Below are 547 nucleotides of genomic sequence, written 5' to 3'. Positions count from 1 at the left end.
ACTGAAATTCCCCCCCTTCCCAACCTGTTTTCTTTGTTTGTAGGGCAAAATTGGATTTTTTTTTTTTTTTTTTTGAGAGGAACAGATGAGATTTTGGTTAGAAAATACATTCTTATAAATACTTCTTTTTTTTTTTTTTTTTTAATAGACGTGCAGGAATTTGTATTTTTCATCACTGTTGCAAAACCCAATAGTCCTTAAGAGTAACCGCTCACAGTACAGAAGGACTGGACTCCGTAAGTTATAGTATGGTGAGCCATTGCTTTAGAATACTGCCCTGTCTGATTTTTTTTTTTCCTTTTTCACCAGGGTTGTCTTTATTATTACTCTTTTTTTCCAAAATATCTATTTTTATGCATTTGTGACTCCCATTACTCCTTTAAAGAATTTTAATAGAAGAAGAAATACATTTAAGTATACATAGAAATATATATATAAAAAGCGGGTTGATTGAATTAACATAATGCTGTCAGCTTAAAATGTTTATTTTTATGCAAAACCTGTGGATTATTGCTTTTTTTAAAAATGGCAAAATTCTAAGTACCAG

This window comes from Buceros rhinoceros, unplaced genomic scaffold (assembly GCF_000710305.1).
Source record: "Buceros rhinoceros silvestris isolate BGI_N320 unplaced genomic scaffold, ASM71030v1 scaffold10353, whole genome shotgun sequence".
Classification (NCBI taxonomy): domain Eukaryota; kingdom Metazoa; phylum Chordata; class Aves; order Bucerotiformes; family Bucerotidae; genus Buceros; species Buceros rhinoceros.
The sequence above is the reverse complement of the archived record's forward strand: the minus strand, read 5'-3'. Positions refer to the sequence as shown.